Source organism: Adelges cooleyi, unplaced genomic scaffold, assembly GCF_023614345.1.
Source record: "Adelges cooleyi isolate 19-005CV unplaced genomic scaffold, UGA_ACOO_1.1 ACOO_flye_CR_arks_rails_tigmint_CR_PRNA_108, whole genome shotgun sequence".
NCBI lineage: Eukaryota > Metazoa > Arthropoda > Insecta > Hemiptera > Adelgidae > Adelges > Adelges cooleyi.
The window spans coordinates 13,284,512-13,300,055 of record NW_026095761.1 but is presented as its reverse complement, the minus strand read 5'-3'; the positions used below and the strand labels follow the sequence as shown (position 1 = coordinate 13,300,055).

Here is a 15,544-nt window from a genome sequence, read left to right as displayed (position 1 = left end):
GTCACACGGCGGTGAGAGACAAACGGATGATTTTCGTTTGTCATTTTATAAGGGTTTTTTTTTTGTCACACACTACAATTTATAGCTGTTGAAGTAACTAAACGCACAGTCGAGCCAGAGCTAAACACATTATTGTGTCACTATTCAACTGTATATATTTTCTTCCCTGGCAAAAACTAAGCACGAAATAGGTGTAAGCCTGCTAAAGGATCTTAGTCTCAGCAGAGGTACTGGAATAACTATTACCACAAGCTCCAGTTAGGGACAATCAGAACATAAGAAGGGATTTCAAGAGACACTTACAGTAGTTTAAGTTGGACTATTCATATTATTCAACAGGAGGGCTGTTCTGACAAAATAAAACGACCTATGTAAAGACATATGAAACAATATAAGGGTAACTTTTTCTCCTACTACCGTTTGTCTAACCTGACTACGGTCAGGATTTAATGCATGTACACGGGATAGTCTAATAAGAGTAAAAAAAAAAAAAATGTAAAAAACGTTTTTGTTTTGGGGGAAAACGCCGGCGCATCATCATATAATATTATAAAATATATACTTAGTACCCAAGTGTAAAATAATAATTTATGGACGTCCGCTGAAAATATGGCCAGCTAGGTTCTTATCAGCTATAAATCAACAGCCACCGGACATAATATTATTGTAATAATTATTATAATATAATATAATATTATGTCCCCCCGAGGGTGGACTACAACAACAGGAACAGGGGAAGAGCACACGGGTGTAGAGGGGAAGCAAAAGCGACCAGTCTGTTAATAAAAGAGATTGATACGTGAAGTACCTGTACTTGTACCTATATACGGGGAATACGGTGTGTGTCCATACACCGGCTGTTTTTTTTTTTTTATTATATAATATTATATATATATATTATTTTTTATGATATACAAGTGATGTTAAAGACAGGTTCTACGTGAATCGTATATAATAACTAATATATATAATATGATAAAGAACAATTTGAATATTTTAAAACCATAATGTCTGTCCCGGGGGTACGACGTCTCCTCGTGTGTGTGTGTGTGTGTTGATAATTAAAAAATTTCAACTCGAATAAAAAACATAAGAAAACAGCCGAAAGAAAACACACGAGTAGTACGGTAATATTATTATTAAGATTTTCGTTAAGACCGCGCGCTACGGATCAGAGCGATAAATTCATCCTGTCTGGTTGTAAATTAAAATCCATTTTTAGATAATATACATTATAATAAGTGTGTAATAAAAAACGCGCACATATTTTTTATACGACCTGGCCCGTGTGTGTGTGTGTGTGCGACGGACCTAATTTTCCAATTTAAGTGGCCGCCCGCGTTTTTTGTTTTGTTTTTTTATTTATATAATGTATTAATCATTCTCGATCGTGTGGCCTGTGAGAATTGTAATATTCTCGAAACCCAATTTCCACCAGAGACAGGTTTTTATAATAGATATTGTACATATGCACTTGATAAATGTGGGATAGATATTGTAATGTGTAATGTGTACACATTTATATTATATAGGTAATACACACTTGGGTATCAAGCAAATGCGTTCGTTCATTTACCTATGTTAATTTCTGTGCAGTAGTTTAATAGTGTGGGTACGCCGGTAAACGAGAAACGCGGAAAAGAAAAGGCAGAAAAAATAAAAATGCATTTATTACACAAACCTATACCTGTGCCAAGGGTATAGTTCAAACCACCCTCGCCGCCAAAATATTGAAACGGTCAGACAATCGTTTCCACCTGTCCCGCCAGTTCCAATTTTTGAAACCATTGAGTAGCACAATAATATTATGTTTAATTGAATTTTTCAGACTAAATAAGATAGTGCACTGTAAAAAAACAAACTTGGTAAGAATCTCAGGTCAGTGTATTCTTCTGTTATACAGTGTGGTCTAAGAAATGTATCAAACGTACCTAATAATGAGCTGTACCTAATAATGTTTGTATCGCCATCGATCATCGTTCATCAGTAGTTCTTATCAGTTTACACGTTACTATTGTCAAATGATATCAGTGTGACCCCATAGTTGAGCATACAATTTCATATAAGATTATTACAGATTAGACAAAAAGAAATTATCTAATCTGTCAGTTTACATTTAAATCTTATGGCCGATAAAGAGATTGTTCAATGATATTTTATACCAATTCAGTGCCTAATCAATTTTTTTAAAAATGTTTTCTGTTTTTGGCCGGGTGAGCTGTCTGTTTTCATAATAATATAGTCTTTGGTACTACTTAAACCCATCTCAATTTTTTGGCGGCTAAACTTATTACTATGAAACGTCCATCGACGGCCCTCGTTGAACGTGCCAGTCGCAGAACATAATTAATATTTATATTGCGGCGTTTGAACAGCTAAAAATTACAGCTCTATCAGCTTGTACGGTTCAAACAACAAAAACCGTAAATCACCCAACGTTATTATCGTTCAGCTGGTACATATTATTATTGCACATACGTCCTGCAAACTGACGAACAAAGGTTTATGAGGTAATTAAAAACGTCACCCACTGAGCGACGACTCGGTACCGGGATAATCTGCTAAACCGAACACAAACACTGCTCTACGGTCAATGGAAGACCGTAGACCCAAGGACTTGTAATACTTTATAAAGTCTATATTAATTAGTATCAGGTATATTATGTTATATCTGTACACAGTTAAAAATAATAACGCATAGATTTGACATTATAGCGGTGCAGCCTTAAGAAGACGGCCACCTATTTTTTGTGTGATAACAATGTTCGTGCCTGATAAAATCATAAACAACAACAGAAACTGTCTAAATATTTCTTTGCTATATAATTAACAGCTACAGGTGCCATCGAAATCATTGTTGTTGTATGTTGTTGTATCATTTTTATGATCAATTAAGAAGTGTTTTTTTAAAACGTTTATACTGTTCTTGGTGGTGATGTATACAATTTGTTTTCGTCGTTTTTTCTTACATTTTATTGTTACCGTGTTGACGGTTATGTTAGCCGGGGTACTTCTTAGGTCGGCTACTTGTCGTGCTGAGCCGATGGACAGGAGCCGCAGTGTCCACCGCGGGAGGCCGGACGAAGCGACAAAAACCACCCGTGGTCGCCGGCTCAACAGGGGCTCGGGGTCCGGTTAGCAACCACCTCCGGTTACCGCGGCTACCGTGTGCGGTATTTACATAATATTGTTATATGTACAATAATATATCATGTGACGGCGCGTGGCCTAAGCTACAATATACCTACGTTTGTATGGGTATTTCCTCTCATAAAAAATATACGGGTCAACAGAAGCACTGTGTGAATGTGTAGTTTTTTTTTTTTAGCGGTTTCAAAAATGTAGTGCACATTGTGCATATAGTGCATCTGTTTTTCGTTAATGACGAGGGCCCAGGGCAAAGGGTGTGTGGGCATTTCATCGTATAATAATTGTAGCTGTTAATAACCGCCTATATTACACCTATGTATTAATATCGCACCTAAGCGCACGGCTACGCCCAAAGAGGTGTGCCGGGGTTCAAAAAACAATTACCGTTAAGCAGTCAGAGGCCGCTCGGAGATTAACAAATTAAACACGGTAAACGGCATTATTAAAACAAACGTGTAGGTACACCTCTATATTGGGTCTGAACTATATTAAATGTTCAGCGGACTTGCTCATTTTTGCCAAAAAAAAAAAAACAAATTAATATAGGTTTTTTGGTTTTAAGGTATGTATCTAGAAAAAACTTAGAAAGCAACTTATGCACATAATAAAAAAATGAATGCTTTAACCTTTAACATAAAATATGTGATTAAGACAGTAACCGACTTGACTCGATGGTTTCCAATCGCGGCTATATGATCGGTCGCTGTACTTAACCCGACCGAGAGTACACATAATATAATAATATTTTATATTATTATATACAGGCACATAATATGTATATAAAGTCTCGACACGTACCGTGACAAATCGTTGTTATGTATATTATAATGTATGCGAGCGCGTAAAACAAAATAATATTATTGTGTACGGCCCCAAGGCGTTTGCAGCGAAACGAAGACGGCGGCGGCGGTGCAACAGAGACTTTAAGAAAACACACCGTCGCCATAATATATTATATATTATGTACACTGTAACTGCAGCAAGTTGAGTAATTATGTAAAGATAAAACAGAAATAATAATAAAAATTCTTAAAAATGTACAAGAGGAAAAAAAACCGATTCGAAAACATAAATATAATTGATCATTACGGTTAGGTTATCTCTCTCTCTCTCTCTCTATGAGAGCCCACCCATCGAGATATTTTGATCTATGAACGGTTAAAAAAAAAAGCTTCTATTGGCCAACTATTATACACAATAGTGAAATGGCTACCAGTTGGGTTACCTATACAGGCTGAGACTGTACATAATAAATGGTTTTTATTAAAATATTATCAAAAAAAAAACGCGATATAGCTATTAATTAAGACATTATAATATAGACACTAACGTCTAACCCGGGCGTGATATCAATACCAATGAGATTTTTAATTTATCAATTTATAATATAATAATTCATAAGCGTGTGCCGCCTTAATCTCGACTACCTATATATATTTATATAATTATTAGCCCTTTGTCGGTTAAGACGGTGGTAAATAACGTTTGACCTATGTAAGCATAGAACCTATTTATTAATAGTAAATGGATATAATGCTTAAGAAAAAGTCAATGTTAATCGGGGCCCGTTTTTAAAGCCAAGCAAACAGTATTGATAACGATTAAACGCCCAAGTTGTGCTCATAATATACAAATGTATATTATGATTTAAGACGGCGTGACGAGAGTTTGCCTCGTGTATAATGTTTTAATTAAATACTTACCGCCAAACTTTTGTGTAATGAACGCCGTCAAGTAATTGTATTATACTTAACAGCATTTTTGGCGGGCACGTGTAACCGGATGTTCTATATTTAACGCATACCTAAGCCTTCGGGAAACGCTATTTCGCCGTAGTACTTTCGCTACTTAAGTAGGGAAAACTTTTCCCCTTAGACTGGTGGGTACACCTAACTCTCTGTTCTAGGATCATATTTTTCTACAAACAACAAATCATTTCTTCAGTTGGGCCATTTTCGAACCGACCAAGATTTTCCCAACACGGTTTGAGTTGGTTACATAACTTGTATTCGATATTTACATTGTGAATGTAACAAAAGTACGAGAACAAGGTTTTAGGCATAAGTACACAGTACTAAATAGTAAACGCCTTAAAGTGGACTGTCCGTGAGTACACCTATACGTTTTACCCGGTCGACTCTGACCATATAATATGTATGTATTACAGTACGGAGAGGTTAAAGGAGAAAAAAGCAATTTAGACACGCAATACTACGTTATGTACTATACACCGGACTGAGTGCGCCGAATCCAATAAATCTTTGGTATCTTTTATGGACCAATTAAAAAATTATTGAAAGGAAAACATATTATTCTGTGTGTGTGTGTGTGTGTGTAACGGCAACTGAACATAATAATATTATTATATAGTTAGAAAAATACCCGCAGAGAGGATAATAAGTAATTATTATCGCTTATATAATATACGGTTGCGGTATGTATGTTTTTTTTCTCTCTGTATATTATTATATATATATATATATATACTGGTCTTCTCGTTTAATGTCTATTGTAATGTTATGCGGGGATGATGTTTGTATGACGATCCCGATGAAAGGTAATATTAACTACAAAAAAATATATATAATAATAATAATTGAAATGCATAATAATCACAAACGGTGGCGGTGGGGATCACTGAGAACCCCCTCCCCCCAAAGCAGTTTTTTTTGGGGTGAGTACAATATATTAATAGGTAACTTGCACACACACACACACACTTAATATTTGGTCGCCGAATAATAATTTACAATTCAAATCATGTTGCACCGCCGTCTTTGATGCGGACCGTGTCTTGAAAAGAAAACCGCTTCTTATTTTTTATTTTGTAATTTTATGTAACCATATTAAAATCATCCTGTGGCGCCTGAGGGTGATAAAACAGAAATATCGACTTAGCGCCACATGCCGAGACGATGTAAACGTTTTTTAGAATTAATTTGCGTTTTTTTAATGTGTATTTTTCATATAATTAACAAATCTCGTTTCGGTCCGGACCGAACCAATGTCTCTGTGTTTTGTCGTTGTACTAGACAAATACACATAACGTACAAAGTTAAAAAGAGAATTGGAAAAAAAATCTCAGAAAACTAACTTGGTTAGAAAACTCTAAGAGCAAATATAATACACTAATAACATCTTAGGGGATTTTTCTAAGAAGCTAGGGTCAAAAAAAAAAAAAATACTCTGAAGGTTCCACGAGCAACAGTTATTATGAATAAAACATAAAAAGAGTGAAAAACTTGTTTTACATAATTTTGGTAAGATATCTATAACATTACTACAAGTGACAAAATATGAACACAAATACTGTTTAATATATGTATTATGATTAGGTATATCATTACACGGAAACAATAGCGCGACGATCAACAAGAAGAGGGACTTTCTTTCAAGACGAATGTGGAAAAATGTGCACCACATTAGCTGTTGTCGACAAACAAACAATATTTTACAAATAATATATTAATGTAAAATGCGTTTAGGACAACGACTGGCCCAGCGTCTTGCATAATAATAAATTACTCGGACATTACAAACTGGTAAGTCTATTGTTGTGGTTTAAGGTCAAACTTGAATACACAGCGGTTCACCGTGTACACATAATATACACTACATATTATTATAATCGTCATGGTGAAACATCACAAAATTATCGTTCTTGTAACTGCGTTGAAATTATGTGAAATCGGCGTACAATGGTAATTATTTTTGAGACATTAAACAAGTAATAAGAGTAAACTCTTATTGACTTAAAAATCCAAACACCCGTTTGTGTATTGAAAAATGGCAATAGTTATGGTCTTATTTTACGATACTAAACTGTCAGCGCTTCCTTGACCTTTTTGTTATCTGTATTTCTCAATATAATATCACTTTTAAGTACCCTATATCTATTTTCTAACTATTCTCAAAAGGCCAAGGGGAGAGGTCTATCCCCTCCCCCATATAACCTCTCCTCTTTAAATATGTCCCTGAAAACAGTTGCTGTTCCATTTTTACATGTTTTTCTTTAACTCGCTTATATTGTAAGTTTTTTTGTAATTTAAATTTGGTTCAATATTAGTGTATGACACATATATTTCATAATACTTAACTCAATGAATTTGGACATTGTCGAATATGGCCCACGCTTTTCTTTTTGGCCAAACATTAAAGATGTTTTAAATTGTAGTGTATATATATACATATATGCAATGTGATTTTTGGATCATGTGAGTTTCGATTCTGGTTCGGCTCATGCCTCATGTATGTATACTTGTTTTCTATTAGTATTGTTGTACTTGGGACATGCTATTTGAATGGCGCCTCGGGTTGTTTTGAAAACGTCCAGTAATATATGTATGTGTAACGTGGGTTATGTTTTAGCGTCTGGTTAACTAGAGTATAATTTGGAAAAAATAAATAAATATCACGGTATTTTTTTTTCTGTCATAATTTAGGGCAAGAACTATATTATACGCGATAACATCGGTTGTTCTTGAATTTCAAAAAAAAAATACCCTCCCCACCATTCGAACTTACCCGCCCACATTTATCGGTGACGTTTAATGAATACAATTGAGAGTACCAATATTAATAACGATAATTTCCCCAACGATAAACATACAGTTTGAGAATGATCTTTTGTCTACCCGGAAGAAGGCGACAGACAGGTGTGTTACAGGCATGTTGTGTTACATTTTAAAATCTTAAGCCCCTATAGAAATATATAGGTATAATTGAAAAGTGAACGTGGGCGTGTGTGCGACGGACCCAAACCGGTCGAATGCAATCGTTTAAAAAATTATATATAAAAAAAAACAGAGTAACACTTTTAGTTTTATCGTTTCTTTGCATATTCCTATCGAGGCGAAATCGTTATGAGGTTCCAAATAGAAAACGGAACTAACCAAAAAACCTCCCCAGTGTACAATACTTATAGAGCCATTCGAAACCTAAAAAAAAAAAAAATACAATAGCGTGTCCAACGAGGGATGAATTTTGATGCCACTTCAACCCCCTGATTCTGATATCACAGCGTATTATAGTCAGCTATCAAAAGGAAATTTATTCATCATAATGTGTCAAGATTAAATAATTATTGTTTTCATATTTCTGTACCATTTGTATTGCAGACATAGCCTAAATATGTAATTTTTTTTACTACTATTACCTGTTGTTTTATTTTTGTTATACGCTTAAATGAAAAAAAAAATAGAGCTTATTTTTCAATTTGTCTTGCCTTTATTAATTATAAAATGTAGCCTATCAATAATTGCACTGATGTACTTTTTACATTTTGGAAGAGGTACAAGTAGGAATTAAAGTATTCTGTTTTGGAGGGAGGAAAATGAGAGCGGTGGTTTTTCATTTATGTACACTTGTAGTTGTCAAACAGCTGATTTCAAAGTAATAGTTTTGTCCATTTGATGTATAAAACCTATTCGTTTCAGGGCTGACCCGCTAAATCGGTATTTCGGCGTTGAAAAATATCTAATTATTATTATCAACAATAACATTACATCGTTAAAAAACACAAATAAATCTCCAATTTAAAATAGGTACCGCGTTCTTTCGAATCGTACAAAATTGCTTATTAATTATACAATACATAAGGCATATATATGTGTTTTATTTTTAATTTTGGCATCTCCAATTTTTCACCGCTTTTATTTTAAGCGGCCGCTAAGGCGCTTGTGTATGATATTATGTTTTACCGGTTCACCTGTCAAAATCCAAAATTATGTTCATTTTAAACGCTTTCGCCTGTATAATATGTATTAATTTGTTTTTCTAATATCGATTATCGCACAACAGTATGGACGAATTCATTTCATTTTTAACAACCTTCACAACCGTTATCACAGAATAATAATTATAAAAAAATGGTAATTTTTTCCCAAATCCCGTGCACGTACACGGCGGTTTCTCACCCTTTTTACAATAAAAAATAAGCAGGCCGTTTTTTTTTTTTTTTGTTATAGTATATTTTTTTCTACCCCAAAATAATCAACCCCATGCTGGTCGCACACGTCCTGCTCGAATCATAATTACATTTACCAATTTGTGTGGGAATCCGTTAAACGTTGCACACATGTACCTATATACATGTATTATAATATTATGCGTTTTCTTAATATATTATATTATTCGGCATTGCACACATAAGACAAACGCAATCTTACCCGCAATCAATTACACCGGAATAATAACAATATTGTAATTATTATTATTAATAACGCACCGGCGGCATATAATATAAACCAAGTCTCCTAACCTACGCGGTTGTTTTCATTTAAATAAGAAAACCGTTGTGTCTTTAATGTCCGCCAAGTACCTGTATTTCAAAACAGAGTAGGTATATACAGAGAAGATATTATTAAAGACAAGTTGAAGTATGCCAACTTTGTAACGTGGGTCTTAGCAGACGACCGGTACCTATCGATGACAATGGTCAAAATACAAACTTGTGAGTTTTCATTGAAAATAATTTGTACAAGAAGAAACAAACACATAGTCGGTCCCACTGAAATGATGGTTATTGGTCAATATAGGGACAGTTTCACAAAATTCTAGTTGGAAATAGTATATAGTTGGCCCAATTAAACATTTTCTATTTAGTCGGCCCAGCTAAATGTGTATAGTTGCTTTTACTGAAAATTTAGTCCAACTATTTATTTAGTAATTCCAACTATATTTTTCTTTATATAAATTTATTGTGTTAACCATAATTTTATATAAACTAACTAATTGTAATTTAATTACAATATTTTGAGTCACAGAATAATTTAATAGCGTGTCAAGTATCTATTGTATTTGTATTATATAAAAAAAAATGTATCAATGCCATATTTAAAAAAAACCTCTATTTTCTACATACACGGGAAAAAATACATAGTTGGTCCAACTAAAATTATGGTTAATATATGTTTTGAGGACACAATAAATTTCTAGTTGGAATAACTAAATGAATAGTTGGCCCAACCATTTATACATATAGTTGGCCTATTCCAACTAGAAATGTATTGTGTTAATTTTAGTTGAACCAACTATGTATTTTTTTCTGTGTAGAGGTGAATCGGATTAGGGGTGAAAATATGTTTGTAAATAATTATTTATTACCCACAATTACTGGCGCTAGCCAGGGAGGTGATGGCCGATTATAAGCCATCAGCAGCAATATTTATCGTTGTTCTATAAAACGTAATAATTATTATACCGGAAATTTTTCGCATCAAATAAGGCCGCGGTATGTATTGTCTTATTGTCGGGGACCGTCTTAGTGGATAAATTAAATTTAAAAGAACCCATAAAAGAAATAAAGCGTTTACTTGTGTTATTATTTTTTTTTTTTAGCAACATTTACCCGACATAAAAAAAATCAAAAGGCGGCGGCGGTGGCGGAGCACGCGCGACTTTTCCCGTCTTCCAAGACGGATGGAAACGGTGTCGAAGATTTAGTGTACATTACCCGTTTCCCACGAGGCTCCAGGGGTTTGTCTGTCTATGTGTGTGTATCAGTAATTACAGGTATAAAGTCATATAACGACTTAAGCACGTTGGCGGCGGTCGTACCTACTATATACGGGGTTATAGAGCAATGTTTTTTTTTACTTATGGGCGTTACATAAAACGCACTAATGTTAGGTGTGTACGCTAGCTGACCAAAAAATTGACGTCATTTACTTAGGACTATCATCATTGTATCATATAAATGTACCTACTATATACACACACACACGGGTCGTCTTTAAGGGTCGGTTCCACCCCCTCCGGTACTACGGTCTTTCTGTCTCCGACAAACGTATCATTTGCTCCAAAAAATACCTCCTTAGACCAAAATACACGGGTAAAAAAATAGGTACACACCACCGCTTCTATACGTATATACATATACAATATAAATTATATTAACCTATCTAAAAAAAACGACGGCGGCGGCGTCGCCGTTTGATTATGAATAAACAATAATTAATGGATAGTTCGTTAATATCCTCCTCCTCCATGGATAAGTCCCATAACAAGTACACAAGCGCCGATCCATAGACTATATTATACAGGGTGTATACCAAATATATTTATATATATATACATATACAACAGAATTATTATCATTCAACAGCGCTGATGACACGCCTTCTGGAATTCACCTGCCGCCGTCTGTCTCCAATATGCACATTAAACTATTTCTATATACTATGTATTGGGTAACTTTTTTGTTTTTCCACAATTAGGTCAATTTTACAATAATAATCACTGTGTACTTACCGCAAGTCGTCATGTTTTGTCAACTAGTTTCGCTGTTTAACGACTGTCGCGCGGCCCAGATGTTTGCACTTCTGAAAATGAAAACAAAACCAACGTGTATTGTACTTAGACGTGTACCGATCAAAACACACATACCTATTATAAAAGCCAATTAAAAACACATTAGACGTATCAAAGAACAAAACGATTTCGGGTTTGTAACAATTAAGCATAGTACATACGTTTGAATTTCTATAGTGCTACAATAATAATTCTGTGTTGTATATGTGGTAAAATATTATTGGGGGGTGAGGGGGAGCTTCTCATAAATACCTCCCCAAACGTTTGTCACAAAGCCACACGGCAAGCATTTTGTTGAAAACGGTCAATTTAATTAATAAGACTAACTTGTGGGGGTCTCACAATTACATAACTGTGGGTGTTTTGAATATTTATTTTCTCCTTAGCCTAATTTATATAGCTGTTCTTTTTTATAACAATAGAAACGTTCGAATTTCCACCTCTATCTATACATATTACATATATGACACTCGATAAGTATTCCCCTCCCTCTCCATAAAAAAGCCATTAGCCTCATGTAGTACAATCAATAATAATGTTACTTTTTACATAACTATAGTTATATTAATACTATTAGAGGTGTCCTTCTAACGTTCTAAGATGTATAGTTTTAAACTGTGACAATTTTTTCAAAAAAATATTTTAAGGTCCTCTTTTAATTTTATTTACTTATACATAATGTAGGATTTTCAATGATTACAACATTTATTTAAGTAGCAAACCTATCAAATTAATAACTCAACCGTGGTAGTAAAATTAATTATTGTACATATTTTTTTTGGTTATCAATTATTATAATTTGTACAAGCCAAACTATCTACTTAACCTACTTATGTAAACATAGTGCCTTAGGACTCAGTTGGCTAACTAGTAAATATAGTAGCCCTGTCAATAGTATTTGAATAATTAACACCATTTTAGGAAATATAAAGTTAAATGAATAACACACTAATTAGACAAAATCCATAATATTATTCACTTTCTTTGGGTAATGCACGCGAGTATGTTTTTGACATCTTAATAGTTTTAATGAACGTCGATTTCAACGAACCCGCAGTAGCATATATTTGAAAATTAGCATTATATTATGCTAATTTAAAAAAAAATTGAATAAGTTGTACATATTTGTAATTTTACTTTTACTGTCGAGAGTTTGTATCAAGAGTATATAATTGCTAAGAACAGCTCCTTATGTTTGATTTGATTGAGTTATTTGATAAGTAAGTGTTTTTTTGATATTAAAATATGTATAGGTACATATTATTATAATAACAACACGCAATGGGCGTGTTTGACTTAATTAAATTCGACAACGTATAATAATATTCTTCTTGAAAACAATATTATCTCGGCATTCAATCTAACGACAGCTTCGAATAAAAATATAATTATTATCGCCGACGATTGAAATAAAAATCATGACATATACCTGCCTATCTGATAAGATGTATCAGACCAACGTCCAAATCAATCAAGTAGTGCTGTAAATATAATTAAATGTGAAATAGTTGACACTAAAAATGTTACCATGATGTTATTATACGTAGTATGAGTTAGTTATTATGACAAATTGTTTTTAATTATTTGATCCTTTCATAAAAGACCGTTTACAATTTGGTTGAGAACTCATTTTATATTTTTTGACTTTATTTATGCTGTTAATAATATTCACGTTTTCGTTGTAGAAACTATATTAGCTGTACAGTTTACATTATATTAGACTCTAAACATTGTAAAAGAAAATATAACAACTAAACATGCATCTTATTTATTGTGTACAATACTTATAATCGCGTTGGGAAAGACTTGAGTAGTTTAGCTTTGAAATGTCTGTCTAAATATTATCATTGAGTATATGATATTATGTAACAATAAATTATAATACTATTTTATTATCCTTGTTATTATTATTAAAGTTTTCCTGACTTTAGGTCGTCTGAACTTAGTGCTAAATTAGAGTTCTTTTTGGGGGGTTTTAAGCCAGATAATTATTTACAAAACGAGACTTGATTTATGGACAAAATATGGCAATTATTGGCTTCTTCAGAACAACACACAATTTACAATGCGCAAGTTTGAAAATGGATTAAAGATATTATAGAAAATATTATGGTGTTTACAGCTCTACTGTCGAGGGGGGGGGGGTGATTGAAATGGAGCCGTGTGCTTGCCATAATGGATCCCTCCCTCGACGGATGGTTACTTCATACTTGCATACCCTCGAGCATGGGAAACTCTGTCACCTGTTCGCAAACGAAGGCGGCTGCTGTGAGAAATGTTTCACTAACCGGTCGCTGTCGCCCTCCCCTCGTCGCCGGCCAAAACGGGAAACTGCGAATTTGCATTAGTGCGCCCCTCCCCTGCCCCTAAGTATAGTAATGATTGGTGGTACCCCCGGGCCGTGTTATTGTTTTCCAAGACATTTCCAAGCACCCTCGCACATAATATCATACAGCGCGACCATGATATTGTACTTGATGCATTGCACGAGACGTGGTTCATAATATAATACAATATAATACAGCATAGGGTTATCTAAATTTGAAATTATTTTTTTAAAATAATTATGTAAGCTAAAAAAGTTTCCAATAAAGTCATAATTATAATTAACGATAGAAAACTATATTTAGTATAAACAAATATTATGATAAAGTGTAGCCAGGGTATCAAAAGCAGAGTGCTTTAATGAAAATAATGACTGCGGACGATTACTGGTTTCGAATAAATACTTTTTGGGTGATTAGCATTTTTAAATCACTTGGATACACAATTACCATTGCGTACACCTATGTCTCACCCCTAGTTTTTAGCTTTGAATGCTAAAAACTTGAGAAATATTTATCCAAACCCGGTTTGGAGTCACTCCTCGATATTACCCTGCAAAATTATATTATAATAATGTTTGATCATTAAATATTAATAATAATAAGAATTTAATTTGAAACTTGTTTAGCTAAAATAATTATTTCATAGAAAAAATTACTGTAACTGTGATGCGTCTGAGCGATGAGCACTTTTGTGTACCTACTTGAACCGTACACCGTTATTGAAGAATTCGATATTCATTATTCTAATTTTGTTTTTGATTATGTCCTATTAAGTATATCATAATGTTGTGTTATTGAGCACCTTGTCGGTTGTGTATACAAAAAATACAGTTTGGATAGCTTGTGTAAATTTTTTATTATGAGTTTTATCAGTGTACAGCACCAAAAACCAAACGCAATGAACATATACGATATTTTTACAAGTTGTAAATAGTTTTGTGGGTATACAATATGATTAAGACTTTTTTTGGATGTAAACTTTGCAACATAAAAGAGTTAAAATTAATTTGTGGTTTGATTAATGGTTAATGGTCGGATTAAACGGGTTCTGTCTTAATTTTAATTTATCTACTCACAGCCATACGAAATACAATAATAATAATAGTACATGTTTATGATTATGAGTTATTTATGTTAACCTGAACATGACTTTGGCCGATGCCCGTGACAGTACTTCTCAAGTATAGACTTCGACATTATGCAGAGTAGTTTAATAATTGGCTTCATATTTGATTACGAGAACATAACGGAAACTTTCCATAACCTATCCCATTTGCCGGTACAATTAAGGAGTACAAATAAAATTAGTAATATATTACTCAAAGGTAATTTTGAAAATAATTGTATAATTTTCAAAATTACCTTTGATTGAATATTTTTTACTAGGATACAGTACATTGACTTTACAGCTTTTTATACGAATGGGGTCTTATTCACTTTTATTGACAACGTTCTATTCATTTTTAGCATTTACAACTCTTTAAAATGGCTAAATTATTTATTTTTAATATAACAAAACATTTTAAGTCGCATTCCTAACAGCTATGTATGAAAAAACGCTTGCCAAGTCAGGAAAATATATTTTACTATTAAGCAACTAATTCATAAAGTATGAATATTTTTAAAAGCTTTGTAGTGAATGAACTATATCAGATAAAGTTCTGAAACTCTTCACTGCACTTTTAACTGCCATGGTGATTGTAATAAGACCCTAGATGACAAAATCCGTTTATCGGTTCAGAGATCTGAAGTTATCA

General features: G+C 33.4%; 1 protein-coding gene across 2 annotated transcripts in view; it reads right to left on the bottom strand.

The window, feature by feature from the left end:
• Positions 1 to 15,544, bottom strand: part of LOC126844467 (transcription factor AP-2-epsilon) — a 125,499-nt gene that overhangs the window by 70,668 nt on the left and 39,287 nt on the right. For both annotated transcript variants that reach the window (XM_050582697.1, XM_050582707.1), the window contains one exon: positions 11,401 to 11,471. The gene's annotated coding sequence lies outside the window, so the exon portion shown is untranslated. The remainder of the gene's footprint in view (positions 1 to 11,400; positions 11,472 to 15,544) is intronic.